This window comes from Calidris pugnax, unplaced genomic scaffold (assembly GCF_001431845.1).
Source record: "Calidris pugnax isolate Ruff unplaced genomic scaffold, ASM143184v1 scaffold138, whole genome shotgun sequence".
Lineage (NCBI taxonomy): Eukaryota > Metazoa > Chordata > Aves > Charadriiformes > Scolopacidae > Calidris > Calidris pugnax.
Window position 1 is genome coordinate 250,922 of NW_015090858.1, and position 20,233 is coordinate 271,154.

General features: G+C 45.5%; 1 protein-coding gene across 1 annotated transcript in view; it reads left to right on the forward strand.

The window, feature by feature from the left end:
• The first annotated feature begins 3,609 nt into the window (after positions 1–3,609).
• The window catches only part of ZNRF3 (zinc and ring finger 3), a 57,450-nt gene continuing 40,826 nt past the window's right edge, over positions 3,610–20,233 (forward strand). Inside the window, exon 1 of the mRNA XM_014944068.1 lies at positions 3,610–3,726. The gene's annotated coding sequence lies outside the window, so the exon portion shown is untranslated. The remainder of the gene's footprint in view (positions 3,727–20,233) is intronic.

The following is a 20,233-nucleotide window of genomic DNA, read 5'->3' on the forward strand; positions in this document are numbered from 1 at the left end:
CGACTTTATTTTCCTTTTTTTTTTTTTTTTTTTAGCGGTAAAGCAAGGTTTTTAATTTCTATAACTTCTTTGCTGGTTTAAGGTCAGTGTTACAGGCCTGGTGGCTGCTGGTGACGTGTCCCCATGTTTCACAGCTGCTTCCACTTTGCAGGCTTTTCCCTGGGATAAACTGCTGCGTTCCCAGCCCCGAAGGAAAGAGGGGTGGGCTACTGAGCTCTCAGTTGCCTTCCGTGGACTAGGAATTTTGTGTGTCACACGTTCACTCTTCCCTTTCCCCAGCTGCAAAGAAAAGTGTCATTTTGAAGCCACTGCATTGTTTTTTTCCTGGTATTTACTTGGCTACTGGAGCTGAGATCTCTGGCAGGGGCTTTGAGAGTGTAAAATGGGGTTTGTGGCACTGATTTAGATACCAGATTATTAGATATTAGATACCAGAAAGAAATCCTTTGCTGTGAGGGTGATGAGAGCCTGGCCCAGGTTGTCCAGGGAAGCTGTGGCTGCCCCATCCCTGGAGGGGTTCAAGGCCAGGCTGGAGGGGGCTTGGAGCAACCTGGTCTGGTGGGAGGTGTCCCTGCCCAGGGCAGGGGGTTGGAACTCAATGATCTTTAAGGTCCCTTCCATCTCTAACCATTCTGTGACTCTGTGCTGACAGCCCTTTTGCAGACACGTGAGCCCCTTCTCCTGGAGGTTCCTTCCTCTGGGGGTGGTGGTGTGTCCCAGCAGCATCATGGTCAATGCTCTGTAACAGAGACTGATGTCTCCTCATCCTCGTGTCCATGTGTCTGTGTTGGTCCCTCCGTGCTGCTGAGCAATCTTGCCCAAAGTCATCAAAAAAAGGGAGAGTCCTGCTAAAAAGGCCCAAATGCTCTTTATTCTGACAGATGACATCCCACCATGCAGAGGAGGAGAGAAGGAATGGGTTTCCATCTCTCTTTCCTTGCTCCTTTCCTGCCTTTTTTGAAGGTGGTGTGAAATAGCATCAAGTGTTCAATGGTTGGAAGGGCTTAAATGAACTCATGCCCCAGCAGGGTGTTCTGTAGAGCAGTGCTGTGATTGTGCCTGGGTCATCTCAAGGTGCAGCTCTTATCATCCACAGCTACGTTGGGAAAGAATATTTTTTGATCTATTAGCAGAGACAGAGACCTTGGTTCCATCATCATCCATTATTAGTTACTGGCATAAATGAGAACTTTGTGTTCTTGCCTTTTAATTGTTCTTACAGCTTCCATATCTGTTTCTGTAGTGAATATATTTTTCAGTGAGATGTCTGAAGTCACTGATGATCACGTGTGTGAGCAGGAGCTGGAGCTGCCACGGTTGGGTCTACAGCTTTGTCATCCTCGTCTTCCTCCTGGGTCACTCGTGTGGTTGTGACCTAAACGGTGTGTGCTGTGCTGGACAGGTCTTGTTCTGACTTGTGCTTAGAGAAAAGATGGACTTTGAAAAATTCCTTTGGAAGAGGTTAATTCCATCTGATGAAGGCTGTGGAGCCTGAGAGACGTTTGGAAAGCATAATGTTTACGTAAAGGATGTGCCTTGAGATTTTTGTTTTTTCTGGGCTTTAACTATTTTTATCAAGTTTTATTAAACTTTAAACTATTTTAAGTATGATGGTATGGGACTTTTTGACTGGTGTGATAGAATTGTGTGTTTTCTGACCCAATGCATACGCTCAGCTCACGTAATCTCTGCTAGACGGGGTGTGCTACCCAGGAAGCTGAATTATATTTTTTTAGCAGTTTTACTGTCCAAATGCTGCTGAATTTTGGAATCTCATCCTTGTAAACATACTCCAGATGCAATGGGCACTTCAAACCAGAACACACAAATGGATGCATCTGTTCTGGAGCTTAAAGCCAAACGTACTCTTAAGGCGGCAGAATTCAGACCCAGGTTAGGACCAGTTCTGTTGGGAAAAGTAGCAGGAATCCTGAATATTGGTCAAGGGAAGGTTCTGGGGTGGGAAACTTCCCTTTTTTTCATAGCGTTCTTGCCAGAAAGAAAATAATAAAAAGATGGTGAGAAGAATAGGGAGAAGTGGAAGAAGCCTCAGAAGAGAGCAGTCCTAAAGCTGTGGCTGGACGTATAACAGACTGTAAAACCCCAACAGCTGGAGGACACCCTGGAGCCCTTTCCCTCCGTCGCAGGGTGGTGGTTCTGACTGCCCTGCTCTAAGGAACAGTTCACCAACTGTGCCATAAAGGAATTTAATTTTCGTATCAGGACAATAATGTGGCATTTCCATGCCCGACTAGCGCTCCCTTTCTCTCGCAGAAGAGCATTTCTTAGCCTGAAGGGAATCCACAAGTCAATTCACAGATATTTTTTTTTTTTTTTTGCTGTTCTTGCTATATGGAATTAACACCAGAAACTCTGCCTCCGGGAGGAGGGGTTGGTTTTAGTTACCTTTCAAACTCAGACTGCTGCTAGAAGAACATAGTTTTCTTTTAAAAAAAAAAGCTCTTTAGAAATAAAGTAGCTTACATTTGCATTAAGATTATAGTGATTTCTCAGAACCCAGGTGTTTTCACTGCTTCAGTTTCTTGCTCCTTGAGACTAATATAATACCCCTCTAAGGGTATAGTCATTTTGAAAGCAATTAAGAATGTGCTGTTTCACTTGGACTTCATGGGTACCTGTGGTTTGGGGTTTGGTTTGGTTTTTTACTGTCCATTTAGAAACCTGTCAGTGAAACGTCCCTGCGGGTGCTGAGGGGTGGCTGTTAACAGTGAGTTACTGGAAGGATGAACAAAATGGGTCAGAACAAAATATATGCTCTGCTTTGCTGGCAGTGTGGCCCTGGTGGAGCAGGAGTGAAGGATGTTTAATGAGGATGGGAGAGCAAGGGATTACAAAACATAGGCTTGACCTCTCATTTCTTTCCTGATGTCTATTTCTTTCCTGATGTCTATTTCTTTCCTGATGTCTATTTCTTTCCTGATGTCTATTTCTTTCCTGATGTCTATTTCTTTCCTGATGTCTATTTCTTTCCTGATGTCTATTTCTTTCCTGATGTCTATTTCTTTCCTGATGTCTATTTCTTTCCTGATGTCTATTTCTTTCCTGATGTCTATTTCTTTCCTGATGTCTATTTCTTTCCTGATGTCTATTTCTTTCCTGATGTCTATTTCTTTCCTGATGTCTATTTCTTTCCTGATGTCTATTTCTTGCCTTGGATTTCTTACTTTCTGGTTCCTTCCCATTCCTGTGCCAATTCTCAGTGCATTGCTGTGGACACACACCACTCTCTTTGAACTTCATGGTGAAGCTGATTTTTAAAGTAGAAAATTAATTAAAAGTTCACAATCCTAACATTTTGACCCCACACTTATATAGTAGGGATTGCTGTTCTGCCTTTGTACCAGTCTCAGTCAGTTGAATAGCTAATTAAGTGAAGATATTAAGAGCCAAGACTGCCCTTAGAAGGAATGTGGTGGTGAGGAGGAGGATAAGCAGCGGTGTATGGGATGAGCTCTGCTGGAGCACGACTCCTGGAGTTTTTCATCCTGTATCTGATTTGGACATTGCTGAAGAACGAGGAACGACTCACAAAAGCTCTTCAGCCGTGCAAGTGAAGGAGTGGGAGTTGGCACCACTCTGCAGTGACAACGGGCTGAGAAATCCAGGGGCTCTGAGACTAAATGAGGGTCTTTTCTTGCTGTCCAGAAAAAGGCTGGTGGTACTGAACGTGGACAAATGCAGAATGGCTGAGGAGCAAAGGAGGAGGTATGAGTTCCTGTGTATGATGTGAAAGTATTAAGACCAGAGTTTTTCTTTTATCGTATGTGTTGGGAAGGGACATGGACTGACTCTGACGGGGCAACTGCTGGGTGCCAGTGGGCTGCTGGGTAGGAGGAAGAAGGTTATTTCAACTGGAGATGGGGGTAAGTGCAGTAATGGTGCCCTGAGTTACCTTCTTTCAGCCACTGTTCTTGTTACACACATGAGATACTCCAGCAAAGATGGGCCTTAAGTTGATCACAGAACACAGCCCAAGGACCCATTCAGTTAACTGTACCTGCCTGATCAGCAGCATGAAAGGAACTGGGGAAAAATGGGGAATACTGGGAATCTGAAGGATGATGAAGCTTGAGCAGAAGGATTGTAGGAATTGATGGCTGGGTAGGATGTGAAGAAAGGTTTGTCTAGCTTTTCTAAAGGGAGACGGGAAGCTTGTAACAGTGATTAGTACATGGTGAAGAAGCAAGAGTGGTGTGGTCTTCTGTACTAGAACTATGGCATGGCTTGTTCTGAGCTCATCTTTGGTCCTCTGTGAGTCACGCTCAAGTAGGAGACGGGACTGTGGCTGCTCTTGAAAAACTATCTGAACTTGCACGTGGTGTTTCTGAAACAGCTTCTCCATGGGGCAGCAAACGCTGTTGGTGTGTCCTCAAACCTATCTTCATTTTTCCCCTTGTCAAGGGGTTGTTAGAGTGTCTAAGTGGAAACCAGCGAGCTTGGTAGGACAGCAATATGTGAACCAAATCCCGTCTCGTGAGTGAAGAACGTGACTTCCTAAATAAAGCTTCTGCTGGTGTGTAGGTGGTGTGGTGTTTGTTTGGATTGTGGGAGTACCTGAACCTTGGGCTTCTTGTGATTGTGACAGGGTGTGAAAATAAGGCTTATATTAATAAATCAAAACAAACACCTTCTAAACGGTTTGTCTTACCATCTGCACTGGTGTGGAAAGCTGGAGAAGATGAAAACTTGGAGTTTTAAAGCAATCTGCTTCTAAAAATACACTTTAATGTGGACTGTACAAAGGGGAAAGTCCATGTCAGAGGTCTGTCTTGAAGAGGTCTGTGGAGGAGGTCTTTGCCCTGATTTAAAGAGGACTCTATGGTTTCGGTGTCCATCATGCAGGAAAGGTTGCAGGTTGGTAGCTGCTGTGGTGTGTAGGGGAACCTTCTGAAGGAGTGGTCCATGTCCAGCTTTCCAGAGGGTGAATAAGTACTGAGGGTTTGTCTTTTGTCTTCTCTTGGAGCCATAGCACTGAAATACCACATCAAATTTTTGTAGAAGATCTGAGACAGGATTCATTTCTGATGTAGGATGACAGCTTTTTACATGCTTCACCTGTGTGAGAGAGTAAGTAGGCAGCATAAATGTCTTATATCCTCAGTGCTGACAATCTTCCACATACACGTGGATATTTTTATAACCCAAGTTTCTGAAGTTGTATTATGAGATTTTAAGCTGCTGCTTAGATTAAAGACATTTCTAGAATGAAATTGAGAGCCAGAGCTTCATTTTCCCACAATTAAGAATTAAAACAATCTTTTAAGTTTCAAAAATATGATTTAATGGCTTTTTTGGGCCTGACTCATCCCCTTTCTTCAGTCACCCATGCAAAACTGTTAATCTGTATTGCTTTTCTCTTTTTTTTTTTTTTTCCCCCCCCTGTCCTGTCTGCCCAGCTCAGCACTGGTAAGGCTTGGAGCATGAGAATCCGTCTCCGGCGCCCTGTTGGATGTTACTGCAGGGCATCCAAATTCCTTACTTTCTCCTGTAGCCCTCAGCCCTAGCACCAAAGCTTCTCCAACAGCCACATCTGTGTCTTCATGGTCCAGCTCAGCCCAGTTCTCTCTGGTTTCTCTGTACGGGAAACCTGCTGGAGTGATTTGCCCAAAGCTGTTCCAGCAGGCTTTGGAAGAAAGAAGTAAAATTTTGGGGTCAGGTTTGTGCTGGTTTGTCACACCCCACCAGTGACCGAGTGGTGCAGCTCTTACAAAGTTCAGCCAGTAGTTGTGAAGCAATCCAGCACCTGGAACATGGAATATTTTGAGCTGGGATTCTAAAACATGAATGGCTGTTGTCTCTCTGTGAGCTGCTCACCCACCTTTCATAGAGAAGATGGATGAAGGAGCTGTTTAGCCAACTGTGATTCAGATGTCCTGGGGATGCTCCTTAGCCAATTTCAGGTTTGCATGGAATTGTTTGACGTGTAAGTTTCCAACTGGCAGTCAAATAAGGAGTTCTTATAGGCAGAAACTGCTGAAGATTTGTAACCCTTATTTCTTTTCTCTGTCCATCTTGTGTACTGAGAGAGGTCTTGTAGAAAAATATTATGATGAATTTAGTGACTTTATCATACTGAATGCTCACAGAGGGTCAGAATTTTACAGGTTGTCTTCAGTTCTGACTGTTCTTAACTTTGAAACCATGTGGATTTTTTTCCTTTTTTTCATTTTGATAGGGATCTAGCAATTATCCTGTCTGTGAAGTCTTTCACATCTGAGTAGGCTGGGCTACATCTATGGACAGCTAGAGGGGAAAAAAACCAAAGCAAAACCCCATTCCGGGGCAAAAGCACTTGGTGATGCTTTTCATTCTTTAGCACCCCCAAAGTATGTGCATTTATAACACCTTTTGGTGTTTCACTGATGGTGCTTTCTCAACGTGCAGCCCATCTTCCCTCACCGTCCTTCTGTCCCCCTGTGGGAGCTTTGGGAGTGTGTTCCCGTTCCCCGTGGGTGAGTGAGGCTGCTGAGGAGGAGGAGGAGGAGGAAGGGAGAAATTGTAATGCCACCTGGCAGAAGGCGGTGTGGGAGGCAAGCCAGCATGCAGTCCTTTACCATGGCAAATTCTGAATTCTTATTAAAACTGTTCACAACACATTCTGAATAAACGGTGTTAAGTCTGGAGGGTGGTAAGAAGTGAAGGCTGTGCTCTTCATCATCTTCAACCATTTCTCCATCCCTTCCCCAGTCATGGTCCCACCACGGCCGTGCTCCACCCGGGCTGGTCCTGCAGCACATGGGGTTATTTATCCTTCAGAGGAAGGGAATTAACAGCTTTTATTACCTGCTTTACCCCTCCAATCCAACCCCTTCGCTGTGCTGCAGGGGAACAACCGGCAAAGCACGGAGGGGTTAAATGTATCTGAGCTCTCGTTCCATGTGGTGTTAACAGAGATGCGGTTATTTGAAGTTATCAGCTGCGTGTAGGAGAGGAAAAAAACTGATTTCAGGAGTAAAATGTCCAAACTAAAAATGCAAAGAGGTCCCAAGCTGCGGTGTGATCTGGACGAAGGCTTTGGCAGCACCGTCTCCCCAGGGTTTGAGTGTTTTGAGTATGGATGTGCCTTAGCAGAGAAGATGCTGCTTTAGTTTGAGTGTGGCATTATACAAATAAAAAAATCAAACAAGCTCCAATACAGAAAAAAAAAGCCTAGAATAATAGCATAACAGGGAAGATGGCATGGACGGGCTCACCGTAAGCAGGAGTTCTGTGTGTAAGGGATGGACAACCTCTGCTGTTTTAATAGCCAAGCACGAAGAAGCTCGGATCCAGTAAATCCTAATGGGCAAAGCCCATTTATTGATTTTTTTCATATTATTTTTGATTATTTCATATTATTTTTCTGGTGAGAAGAGCATCATTGAGCGTCTTCCTCTACCTTCCCAGTTGTCTCCCAGTTCCAGTGAGAAGAGCATCATTGAGTGTCTTCCTCTACCTTCCCAGTTGTCTCCCAGCCTAAAGGCATCCAGGCCGTTTGAGTATTTTCTGCAAGGAGTTATTTGAGGTTTCTCCGTGGGGAAGCCTGTCCCCCAGCTTGTCACTCCTGAGAGAACGAGCGGGAGGGCAGTTAATTTACTGAAGTTTGCAGTGAAACGCTGAATTTGTGGGATCCTTTGAGGGTCCAGCTTGAGAAGGTATTTAGATCTTTATAGCTGACTTGGCATTATTGAGAGCCACGGGGTCTTCTGCCATTCAGGCAAAATTCTGCTGTGTTATGGAAAGTGTCCCTGCAACTCTCATAAATTTGTTTTTAGAAGTTCTAGTTTCTCCACCCCCCTCCAAAAAATACAGGGAGAGGAAATTTGACTCGGCGTTATTGAGAGCCATGGGGTCTTCTCCTGTTCAGGCAATTCTGCTGTGTTATGGAAAGTACCCCTGCGACTCATAAATATGTTTTTAGAAGTTCTAGTTTCTCTACCCCCCCTCCAAAAAATACAGGGAGAGGAAATGGGAAGATGGCAGTGGGTATTTCGCTTTTCAGTGAAGCCATTAACACAGCAAACTTAATTTTCCGGCTCCCAGTGAATTTCTTATTTTATTTTATTGTATTTTTTTTTCCTTTTCGGACACATCCCCTGCCGAGGGCAGAGCCTGGCGGGTAAGGGAAGGGTTAAACCATCTCTCTCTGGAAGCAGCTGGGCAGTTTACACTCCTTGCTGGGCTGTACAAAAATACTTTTCCTTTGAAGTGCTGGGAGGAGCGGAGCGGGGTAAAACCTGGGATGGGGCTGGAGCCGTGGGGCTCAGCCCGGAGCAGGGCAGGGCTCCTCGCCCTCCCCAGGGCTTCCCTTCGGGAATTCTTCAAATGCTCGCTGGTTCTTGGGGGAAATTCCTGGATTGGGACAGGTTGCGAGAAATAGGGATTAAAAATATCCCTTCCCGTAAAGGCAGGACAAATATAGAGGTCCTGCTGGAGGTTCCCTGCCTGCTTTAGTCAGACACATTCCTGATTCACAAATTAACAAAGGAGGTGGTGGTTTGAAGGATTTCTCACCTTGTGCGTGCAGCAAAGCATCAAAGATTTGGAGTGTTCTGTCAATCCCTTGTTCCAGGTTAACAATCTCAGGCGTCGCAGCCCCTGGCAGGTTTCTGCAGGCTCCTGCTACCCTGGTGATAAAATCAGAGGAAATCCATGTGAACTGTATATTCACCACTGGGCCTGAGTTGGGAGTATTCTTAAACATGTCAGTGTTATACGGATGAGTTACTTGATGATCTAGTGAAAAGAAGTTAAAATAGAAGTGGTGAGGTACACGCTGCTGCCGTCTGGGGTGGGAAGGATTCACCTCCAGCGGGCGGTGGGGAGGACGACAGATTCTGAACCATGTGTGTTCTGGAAAGAGCTTCCAGAAGTCCTTTTTCTTTTTTCCCCCCCCCCAATTTGCTAGAACCTGTGAAATCTCAGGCGTAGCTTAGCTGTGCTGAGCTGCAGGTTTGGCAGGGCTGGGAGGATAGCAGGGCTGGCACTCGCTGAAACCAAGGTGGAGGACATCATGTTTGTAGGAATGTTTGTAACAGTGAATGGCACTGCTTGATACGGCATCTTAAATGCATCATTTTTGAATTAAATTCTTAAATCTTTCCATAGCAGACACCGATGCCAGCCTGGCTCCGGGGCACTCATGGGGTGCGGTGGAACTAAACTCACCGACGGTGCTCTCTGGTTTTCTGGGGTAATACTTTGCCTCTTGGTAATAATTTCTTGACAATATTCATACATGTTTTTTGCAAAGATCTGGGTCTGAGAGATACTGCTGTTGCCATGATATGAAACTGAGGAAAAAAACCTTCCTTTTTAGCGACAGGTGCCAGCGAAGGGACAATGGAAAGAGTTTCCCTGCCGGCTGTTGGGGGTGACACTAGAGAGCCTGGCTGTGTCTGTTGGAGAGATGATGGGGGTGCTGGGTGTCAGATCTCCAGATTTCAGGTTGAACTCATCTTAACTGCATTTAATAATCCTGTCCCTTCATCTTTACTCATTTAAGGGTCTGGCACGGGGCTGTTGGCAGGACCCCCCCGGTTTCTTTCCCTGCTGCTCTGCCACTCGCTCCTTAGCTTTCTACCCTGGCCTTTTTTCTGAACACAAAAAGTGTCAAGAATTGAGTTGCTATAATAAGCATAATTTTCCTCCAGGGTTTTTACTGTTCTGTGAGTTATATAGAGGGTTCTGTCCTCAAAATGCTTGCTTATTAATACCCAAAGTACCTTGCTTTCCCATTTAACAATTCAAAGGCCAGGGAAAATGTTTAGTACTTTGGTTTAAGAAGCTCAGAAAAGACAATCTGCTTTTATCTCAGAGCTGTCACTGGAAATCTGTACTGCAAATCTACAGCCAACACATTCATTTTCTACAAAGTGAGGGCTAGTGCCATGGCAGAAGCCAGAGTAAAAAGCTTTGCAGGGTTTTTAGGATATTGTATTTTGGTTTATTTTATTTTTTTCAAGGAGCTGTTACCTGTGCGAGCTCTCTGGTTGCAGGGGAGGGAGTTGCCTGGCTCCTCTCCTCTCGGCTGTGCTGGTTTTTTGGAAGGTCGAGGAAAAAAACCCCAATCCATTTGTCACGTTGGGATGCTTGGTGGTAACCGACAGGCTGCAGCTTGGTGTTTCCCACCCGTGTGTTAGAAGAGACATAAACTGGTGGGCTTCCATATTATTGTTAAATATCCTTAATAAAACAGGATAAATTAATAAATATATTTTATATATTTTTTTATATTTATATAATTTTTACACAATATATTTTATATATTTATAATAGAAAATAAAACTGGAGAAGCAGTAATGCAGACCTCAGGGTGGTGTGGCTCCGTAGAGCGGCTTTGCTGAAGGGGTAGTGATGAATTATCACGCCCAACGACTTTTTAACAGGAGGAAAAAAGCAGTTTGTGTAGATGTGGTTAGAGCTGTGTATGTGTGTGTGTCTCTGGGGGTCTCGGGGTGCCGGCGGAGCAGCTCTCGGGCAGGAAGGGGTGCTGCTGCCCTTCCCCAAACTGTGCAGGCAAAGCAGATATTATCAGCGCTGGCCCCGGGGCATAAAATAGAAAGATCAAAGCGTGTGGCAGCAGCACACAGAGGCTCTTCAAAGCCCCAGCGAGGCAGGATTGATAGAGAAAAGGAGAACGCTCCTGCTGATGTAATCACAGCCTGTGAGACAGGTTGGGTTTTTTTTTCTTTTTTTTTTTCTTCTTAATTTAAACAAAGACACAAAGACAGTCCTTGTTTGTTTGGAGAGGTGAAGCATGTGCCGCAGAGATAGAGCGGGGATATCTGAGTGTGGGGAAGGTTTTTGTGGAGCTGGAGCCTTTGGAAGTCACTGCAGACTTGCAGTTTTCCTGATTTTTTTTTTTTTTTTTTAAACTTTTGCACAACTTCCGCATGTGGTGTTCTCTCACTTGTGGTGTCCATGTGGGATGAAGTAGGAAAATGGCAAAGGAAGGAATGCCTCTTTGCAGGCTGCCTTCCTTATTAAAATGGAAACTATTTTGTTTTCTCTCGAGAACTCCAGTTAAAAAAATTCTGGGATTTGGATGAGAAGAGGTGGAGGTTGGGGGGAAGCCACGAGCCTTCTCCATGTCAAGAAGCGTGGGCTGGGGGCTCCTTGGGGCACAAACTGTGGATGGGAAAGAAAGAGGAGTCTTCCCCCTGGGTGTCTGTGGGGAGGAGGAAGGAGAGGTGTGACTTTTCAGGGGTGGAAAGGGGTTTCCAGTTTTCTCCTTTACAAACCTCACATCTCTCTATTTGCTGCAGCTGCAGAAATGTGTTTCTGAACCTCTGTTTTGATTATAAAGGTGGGGGATTGAAAAAAAAAAACCTAGCGCCAAAAACGGTCACCTTGTGGGCATGACGCAAAGCCTGAGTGAATAAGTATTACCAGAGTATTAAATATATTATTTAATGCAATTGCATCGATTCTGTACATGTTTGGAGCTCAGGCAGAAGTAGGTCTTCTGCTTGGGTGGTGAGGAAGGTCTGCACACACTTCTTGGTGTCTTGACTTGGGGTGTGTGACCTGGGGAACCCTCCCCGATAGTCTCTGGGAAGCTGTTAACCCCCAAACTGGAAAAGGACTTCACCATCCTGCGTTGTTCCACTTGCTGATGTTTCAGCAGAAAGACCCAAAGGGGGTTATCTAAGTCCCCAAATGCATCCCAGGATGCCAGAAACCACAGTGGTTATTTCTATCTGGCAAAACCTCCAGCCTTCCTTCACCCCACTGCCCCGTAGCCATGGGACTGTTCGTGGCACGGTTCGGATCAGAGCCCAAAATTGGGTCACTCAAGGCTGAAAATCTATCATGAGGGAAAGGTGACTACATATACCATGGACTTCCACGCTTTGCTCTGGTGTCAAAGCTACATTTAGTCTGCTAAATGGGTTTATTACCTTAATAAGAGGTCCCTGCTCAAAGAGGGATGCATCCTCTTTATTGTGGAGTATGTGGGATGCTACTGGCATTCCTGCCTTGTCTCATGTGGAAATCTCTCTGTTCTGCTGGTCGGCATCAAAACTTCTTCCCTCCGCCCCCCTGGATCTCTCTTCTGCCGTGCTCCTTCCACAGATGTGTCTGATTTGATACTTGACACTAGTAGAAAGAGCTTCAATACACTTGAAATACTCTGATTTTGGTTTCTAGTTACCAAACCTTCAGGCACCGGGAAATTTGCACATCTTACAGAGCTTGCGATGGGCTCCGACATGTACCTTTGCTGCTGCTGCAGGCACTTTCCCCTTGCCATATGGAGAGGTTAGAGAAAAATTCCGGGGTGGGAATCCTAGCAGTTACCATGACTTTCTGGAAACTTAACACATCCGCTTTAAAATACTTAAAAGGGGGATCCCACCCCCATATGTGCGGGACAGGCCCTTCCAGTCCGTTGCAGAAGACACCAGTTAATAAAGCAGAGTTTTCTCTACCCACAGAAGAAGATGAATTGGAGGGTTCTGCCACCAGTGTGCCATTCCTATGCTTTTGCTTCTACTGAGCAATAGAATGAAGAAAAAAAAAGGGGGTTTTAACTGATTTCCTGTATGCTCTACTGAGTCTGTGCGACCACTTCTGTCAGCAGCGTCTGTGGCCTCTTGATTCATGCAGCCCAGTGGATTAGCACGACTGCCATGCCAAGTTAACCAAAAAATTCCTCTGCTCCAGTGACTCTCCCTGGCAGAAGCCGGTAGCGGAATCTTGTGAAGGAATGTAAGATTAGAGCGAGCACGTGGTGAGAACTCTGCACTACGTGCTTCCAGGCTCCACCACCTTCTGGCTTGGGACTTCCCATTAGCATGGACTAATAACGAGAGCCCTCGATGGCTTTTTCTCTCAGGTTTTTTCCCCCCCGCCCCCAGTGTGTTATTTTGCCTGTAGCTGAATCTGAGAGAGCACAGGGAAGATCCGTGTTGGGTTTGAGGTCCTGGTGAGGACACTGTGACATTGCACTGATCCGTATTTTTGGGTAGGAAAGGAGCCAGAGCTGGTGTGTGTAGGGCAGGAGGTCCAGAAGAAGAGTTCCATTGGCACCTCTGGTCGGTATCCTGTTAAAATGCTCCCTAACAGGGATGGAGGGAAGGCGACTAAATCTCTGGAATTTTTCTCATTCTCTTACTGTTCAGCATAAGTTTTGTAGAGTTGGATATTTTTTTTTTTTTTTTGAGCTTCAGGGGAAAAAACGTTGCCAGGAAGTAATTGTTCTTTCTGACTCTTTCTAATTCTGTGCAGCAGCTGCCTGGTCTCTAGCTGCTATTAATGTTCCAGCCCTTTGAACAAAGGAGTGTTGGGCTGATGTAACTCCTTCCTCTGTCAGACCTTCCCTCTGAAGCCATCTTTTGTCTCGATGGCCCCATTGTAACCATTCATGGACTGATGAATGAACAGGAAGCTGATGATGATAGTGAGCAGATGAGTTTGATCTTCAACAGGTTTTCCTCAGACTCCCGGCTCCAGGGAGTTTATCCAGGAACCGAGCTGTGCCACCCTCAGCTGTGATGTCTGGTCTTTTGAATTGCCTAGCGCTTTAAGGAAACTGGAAAAGCACATTAATCTAGGGAAAAGCATGCTAACAACTTCTACTGAACAACAATATTGCAAATGCAAACCCAGGAGTTCTGTCTGTCACCGCTTCATGCAAAGAGAAGGAACACTGAAAATTTAATGAGAGTGTTGCAATTACTTGGAAAGGACCAGAGAGCAGAGCACTTGGAGGGCACCATGGGGCTTCCAGAGCTTGGATGTCATGTGTGGTTCAAGTCAACGCATCCTAAAACTGGGGAGACTAGAAGAAAGAACGGGTAGATCACAAGCTGTGGATCAGCCTTGTCCAGTGGTGGAGTGATGCTCTGGGAGACCCTGCTTTGGCAGAGGGGTTGGACGAGATGGTCTCTGAAGGTCCCTTCCAAACCCTACCAGTCTGTGGTTCTGTGGAAAAAGACTGAGTTTTTATCAGCTTAGAAAAAAGGCTGTTGACAAGAGACTTTCACTAGAGAGAGGGATTAAGGAACAATTATTGGCTATTCCTTGCAATACAAGGACTGTCAGAGCGCACCCAGTGAAATTCACGTAACTGCCTTAAAGTTAGCAAAATAATGTATATTTCTAAAACAGTGAGTTGTGTTACTTGCTGTAGGATGGAGGAAAAGCCAAAAGTAGGGGTGTCATCCAGAAGGCATTAGGCACAATCATGGAACATAGATGCATTGCTTAGTATTAAACACAATGTTGTGGGTGAAGTTTCAGCTCCGGATCACCGATAGCCTTAATTAAGAGGCTATATCAAAGGAAGAATCATTCTGTATCTGTTCTGCTTTTCCTCTTCTCCCAACTTCTGCAGTTGGCTGCTGCTGGATGTGGGATTCTGTGCCGGTTGGATTTTTGGTCACACCCTGCTTGGCTGTTTTTATGACGTGCCCAGCATCGCCCAGGAGCTCTGAGGCAGAGGCAGCAACCCAGCCTCTCGGGAAGCCTTCAGCTGCTTTAACCACAAGGCTCTATTTTTCTTTTCTCATAGTATCTTACCTCATTCACTGCGCTCTCCAGTTTTTCTGACGCGTGGTGGGGGGATGTCCTGCAGACAGCCCTCCTTCGCCCCGCGCTGCTGGGTTCCTGGGGTAGAGTTTCCACCATGGATTTCCCAATCAGGGAGGCATACCTCTGTGGGGAGGTGTGCCAGCAGGATACACACCACGGCACTAAACCCAAGCCAACGAGCTTGGCTGGACTCATCAGCATGGGCTGTGTGCCAGGGCTACGGGAGTTGGGTTAAAAACAAAAAAAAAAAAAGGGAGGGGAGGGAAAAGGGGAAGGGGGTGGAAAACCAGAAGTGAAGCGGTGGTTGGGAAGAGAAGAGAGATGAGGCTGTAGATTGGTGGCCATGGGGAGGAGGAATGCAGAAAGAGATGGGGAAGGAAAGGAGAACTGCTGTGGTATCCTGAAATGCAGCACAAGTATCCCAAATTAAGGCTGAACTGGGCCACCTTGCATCTCCCACTCAAAGTACGAACCACTTGCTACTCCAGCTTTGGCATTCCTGTACAATTTAGATTAAAATGACCTTGTAGAAGAGCAGTGTCGGAAAAAATTGTTTGCACAAAAAAAGCTTAGATAAAATTTTAGAAACTTCTGGCACCTTGTTTTTCCCCCCCATATTTAGGGGGCTGTAGTATGATCATCATGTCCATCAATATGGTGTCAGAGAAGAAGCTGAGGAAAGCTGCTATGAAAGAGTTCAGTTCTGCAGTTGTGTGTTCAAAGTGAAGTTGAGTTTTGCTCTTAGCTCAGGGAATTAACCTCTTTGCAATGAAAGGGGAGTGTGTCAGGCCTCCAGAATTCCAGAAACTTTCATTATTGTTAGTTTGACTTCAATAGAAAAAGAATCCTTCAGGTACCAAGTGCTACGTTTCTCAAAATGCCTTTGAAAGATGGGAAAGAAGGAAGGGTTGATCACTTCTTGAGTGCAGAAGAGCCTTCTGGTTCAAGATATTTCAATATAGAGTGTGAGCAGAGACTGAAACATCACTCAGCCCTGTATGCTGAATTTACGAATTTATCTATGAATTTATTCACTGATATGAGTTGTGGAGATGGGTTTACATCTAAGTGGGTTATTTGCTGTGCGAAATAAAACAAATTGTGGCTGAAAGGGGGGAAGAATTTGACAGTGTGCGAAATGGGCATATTTGCAGTGGCTATTTCAGCAATGGGCTACATCAGAATTAAGAATAGCTTTTTATTTTGAAGTCATTCTCCCTACTACAGAACATTCTTGGGTGGTGACTCAGTGTAGAGCTAATCTCACTCAAAATGGTTGCCAGTTGCCACTTGGAACAATAGGACTGAAGCCACAGGCTGCCATCAGGTGGCTGTTTTTAAGAAGGGCATTTTTTTCCCCAGTGGATTTGAGTGTTTCTTCCCATCTGGTAACACAGAAGGTCTCAAGATTCACTGAAATCTTGCGATGGAAGACTCTGAAAGCGATGCGGTTACTCATTACTTTATCTGAAAGGGGGAGCCCAGTGCATCAGCTGTTTTCTTTTATGGGGAAAAAAAAGCCATGAAACCTTAATCTGTTTTCAGGAACAACTCTTTGCATCTTATTTATATGCCATAATTCTGGCCACTTCTTTTTTTCTTTTATGAAGTACTTGGTTCCTCTCTGGGCAGGGGCATCTTTTCCCCATCCTGTGAAGGAGGAAGTTAAGCAGAGGGAGAAAGGAATGACGTCCATTCAAAACCCACCTGGACATGTTCCTGGGGCAACCTGCTCTGGGTGGGCCTGCTTTGGCAGGGGGTTGGATTAGATGGTCTCCAGAGGTCCCTTCCAACCCCAGATCATTCTGTGATACTGTGACTTTGGTGGAGCAGGAACCCAGCCACCTCCATCCTCCCTTAGGGTGAGATCTGACCAGGAGCCCGGTCTCTCCTCTCCACCATGGTGTAATACAGCAGTGTAAGACAAGTCTGATGGCGTGCCCTGGGTGCAGCCGGGCTCAGGAGACATTGAGGGAGGAGAATGGACACAACAGAGAATGGCTGGTGTCTCCCCAAGAGCCACATTGCTTGCCCCCAGGGCCCAGAAGTGGGTGAGTGGCCTTGAGAGAAGCCTGGACCCGTGGGGCTAGGAGAGGATGTCAGAGGAAAGGTGGGAATGCATCCCATTCCTGCTGTGAGACAAGCTGGAGCATGATGAGAAGGTCACCTCACCGTGCAATAAGAATGATTCCTCTAGGACAAAAGGAAATGGCTTCAAGTTGTGCCAGGGGAGGTTCAGATTGGATATTAGGAAAAAAATTTGACACTGAAAGGGTTATTAAGGCTTGGAATGGGCTGCCCAGGGAAGTGGTTGAGGCACCATCCCTGGAGGTTTTCAACCCTGACAGGTTGACATAGCGCTTAGAGACATCGTTTAGTGATGTGGGGGGTTTTTTGGTATGGTTTTCTTTTGTTTTTTTTGTATCAGAGTTAGGTTGATGGTTGGACTAGATGACCTTAAAGGTCCCTTCCAACCCAAAGGATTCGAAGATGATGTTCCTTTGTCTACAGCCTGTTCTAGAGCCTCGTCTCCTGTGGTTGCAGCAGAGGCTTTGGCTTCACCTCTATTTCCATTCTAAATAGGGTAGGGGGATTGTGCTGGTATCTCTTACAATGCTGGACTTGATAAAAGAAGTGTCTGTAAAAGTAGATGTGATGTTTGGCCTTTGCCCAGAGAATGTGAGGGCAGAGCAGGGAGGAGGTGGTGGATGCAACTCCTTGAGAACCTGATGTTGACAGGAGAGGAGAGAGTCTGGAACCTGTTGGGAGACCTGTGATTCCAGAATCAGTTGGCTCCTTTCCCTCTAAAATTTCCCTTAAACACCTTAAAATGTCTTCACAGGGGCAGAAGTCATAAACTGGAAACAAATCCGCTGAAGTACAGTGGGTTCTCAAGCTGCAAAAGTGGTCAAGGGGTAGGTCTTGGAGAGGGGAGTTAAGGGAAATTGGGAGCCCAAAGCAGGGAAACTGGGATACGAGAAGGCAAATGGAACTTCTGTGAACTTCACCTGTTTGTGTATTGCTCCAGGACGGTTTATAAAATGCAAACACAAATCTGACCAAAAGATAAACTTTGAAAAACCACTTAAGATGGAACTCTCTGTAAAAATTGTCACAGGTGTTTTCTCCAGCGTTTGTTTGGTTGCTGAAGGTGGAACTCTGTAAAAATTGTCACAGGTGTTTTCTCAAGCATTTGTTTGGTTGCTGCAAAGTAAGCGAAATAAGTGAAAGTTAAGTGTAGAGAGGGGGAGAGTGCTTGGTCATTGATGCTAAAATTCGATACAAGAATATCTCGGCCATCAAAGGCGACTTGAGTCAGCTGTTTATAAATGTAGAAAGTTTAAAGGTTAAGCTTCAGAGAAATGCATGCGAAAGTGAGCAGAAAGGGGGGGTGTCCAAAAACAGTCTAATGCTGTAACAGCAAAACAAAGGAGAATGTGCAGGTGAGACCTGTGGTGCCAGCAGCTGATTTCAGATTTTGTGCTCCAAAACACATGCTAAAGAAGTGTCTGTTCATCCTCAGCAAGTGCCAGCTCCTTCCCTTCTCTGTCTGTTTTGGTGAAGTTTCTAGGCATGAGGTGGGTGGTAAATATAATGAAGTTATTTCTGTCTTATTGTCTGATAATTCAGCAACTGTATTTCAAAGTTCTGTGGGCTAATTAAGCCACTTGTCAGGGGAGGCTGATGACCATTTTTCTAAAACAGAGTAGCCCGAAACTTCTGGGAACTACAAAAGTCAGAATGTCCAATTTTTATTTTTTTTGTTCATAGTATAGCAATGTTGATTCCTCTTTCTGATCTTATCTAACCAGTTAGATTTCACTGCTTGCGCTTACATCTTCTTTTCCTGCATTTGAGGACGAGGAGTTTAATTTTTACATGCAATCATCATGTGTTCATCTAATACAAAGAGCTAGAGTTCGGAGAATTCTGAGAACCAAAACCTGTGGTTGTCCATATGTTGGATTATTGGGTTTTTTTAAGGCAGGTGCTGCAGGTAGGAAGGAGTCTGTGTTATTATTTTGTAGGAACCAAAATCTGTGGTTGTCCATATGTTGGATTATTGTTTTTTTTTTAAGGCAGGTGCTGCAGGTAGGAAGGAATCTGTGTTATTATTTTGTACTTTCTCCAAGAAAAATGATGCATGCTTTGGGTGATTTTTGCAGGCAGTTTTCATCGTGGGGCAGTCTCTCTGGCTGTGACGATGTATTTTCTGTGAGCTGTAATGGAACCAGAGCTGGCTGTGTGTTATCTGCTCTCCCTTTCCCATCTCCCTTCAGTCACGGAGCCAAAGTTTTAATTTTGAGCAGAGCAAAAACTCAGTCCTTGGTGCTGCCTCCTGCCGCCGTGGTTCTGCGGGACGTCTCTTGATGAGCTTAAACAAGTATCTGAAGTGCCAAAAACGGGCGGAGAGGAGGATTAAAATATCATCCCCCTTCTCTCCTGTGCTTTCCCCGGCCGGAGCGGCTCCGGCAGGACCCTCCATCTCTGAATTTCGCTGCAGCCCCGGGGGAGGCTGCACCTCGGTGGCTCTCTCACAGCTGCTGGACTTTGATGGGGACATGCCTGCGCTCTTTCCACTGGCCTCCCTTGGCAACCAGCCCTTTGAAGATGACCTCTTGCTGTTTGCCTGTTGTCTCTCTTGTGTTGGATTATAGATGAGAGGTTGGCATGAGGGGAGGGGGATGGGGTGGAGTGTTGTGCGTTTTAAGCCTCATTTCTTTCTGCCGTCTCAACTTTTTTTTTTTTCCTTTTTCTCTGTGGCTTTTACCTCTCTACATGGGTAAAACGTTGTCTTGAGTATGGAAAATGGTTTCTGGCAGAAATGCACCGTTTCTGCGTGGCATTTGTATACAGGACAAAGGAAGTTTGATTTAGTTCTGTGGTGGGGACGTTGTATTCTTCCTGTGACAATCTCCTCGCTTTAGTTCCCTTCCCCCATCCCTCTTTTTAAGGCCAATATCGTTCTTAGTTATAGGGCAGCTTTTCTGCGTGTGCACGTTCTGTGTTCCCCTTCCCTCCCTCCAGCCCCAGCCAACGTGCCCTCATGGAGGCAGCACAAAATCCATCACCTCCTTGAGGAAGGCTGGGGGTGAATTGGAGAGGGACGTCCGGAGCCCCATGGCTGGGCTGCATTTTGGGTGGACACCGACGGCTTTTTGGAAATCCAACCAACCAGGCTTGGCTAAATACCGACAAAATCCTCCGTAAGAGTCTCACGGTGAAGCAGCAGCTGTAGGGTAAGAAGGAATCATAGAATCGTCTAGGTTGGAAGGGACCTTTGAGATCATCTAGTCCAACCATCAGCCTAACTCTGATTAAAAAAAAAAAAAGAAAACGATACAAAAAAACCCCTCACATCACTAAACGATGTCTCTAAGCACTATGTCAACCTGTCTCTTGAAAACCCCCAGGGATGGTGCCTCAACCACTTCCCTGGGCAGCCCATTCCAAGGCTTACTAACTCTTTCAGTGTCAAAATTGTTCCTAATCTCCAATCTGAACCTCCACTGGCACAAGTTGAGGCCATTTCCTCTTGTCCTAGAGTCACCAGGGATCAAACAGAGCACAGGAATAAATGTCCCATTTTCACTACAGCAAAGGTGAACAGGGGAGGTGTCTTCATACAGAGCATTGTCACTAATGGCATTTCCACACTTCTACAAATTTTACTGTCTCCTTTCTCACTTCTTTT